Genomic DNA, 763 nt, shown 5'->3' on the forward strand with positions numbered 1-763 from the left:
CCCGCCGGGCTCCGCGGAGCTGGGCTCTGGCAGCAGTCCCCGCGCTCCAACTAGCTCCCGACCCGGCGCGCGGGTGAGAGCCGGGAGGAGGAGACCTGAGGAGCTGGAGGGAGGGAGGGAGGGAGGGAGAGGCGGTGGGGGAGGAGTTGAGAGCCTGGGGAGAGAAGGAGGGGAGCAGGAGCGAAAAGGAGGAGGGGGTGGTGGGGACCTGCCGCTGCGGGCGCTTCACCCGCCAGCCCAGAAGCGCGCGCAAGAGCGCGAGGGGGCGCCCTGCACCTCTATGTCTCCAGCTCCGCCAGACTCCCGCCGGGTGCTGCCATGTGTGTGTTACCCAGAGGGTGGACAGAAGTCCCGCTCTGCAATCGGCTTTCGAGCGGCGGGACCACGGGCACTTGTTACTTTTTGCCACATCCTGCCTTACCGTCCTCAGTAACCCCGTCTCGAAGCTGACTTCCTCCTGGAGTCAGCGCACCCGAACCGTGCCCACCAAACCCTTGCGGCCTGAGGAAATTCTCCCTTCCACCCGGCTGCCAAATCCCCCAGCCCTGTTAGCTAGGGAAAATCTTCATGCCGGTGGGTTTGAAGCGGGAAAGAACTGCGAACAGCACAGGAGAAACCCGGCAAAACTGCAGTCGAAGGGAGTGGGAAGAGGCTGCTGGGCCAGACTGGAAAACCAGAATGGGCCGGATTAAGGTTAACTTTACAAGCCGCACGACCTTGAGTGAACCTCCCCAAGCCTCAGTTTCCTCAGCTGTAAACTAAG

This window comes from Pteropus alecto, unplaced genomic scaffold, assembly GCF_000325575.1.
Source record: "Pteropus alecto unplaced genomic scaffold, ASM32557v1 scaffold251, whole genome shotgun sequence".
In the NCBI taxonomy this organism is placed as follows: Eukaryota; Metazoa; Chordata; class Mammalia; order Chiroptera; family Pteropodidae; genus Pteropus; species Pteropus alecto.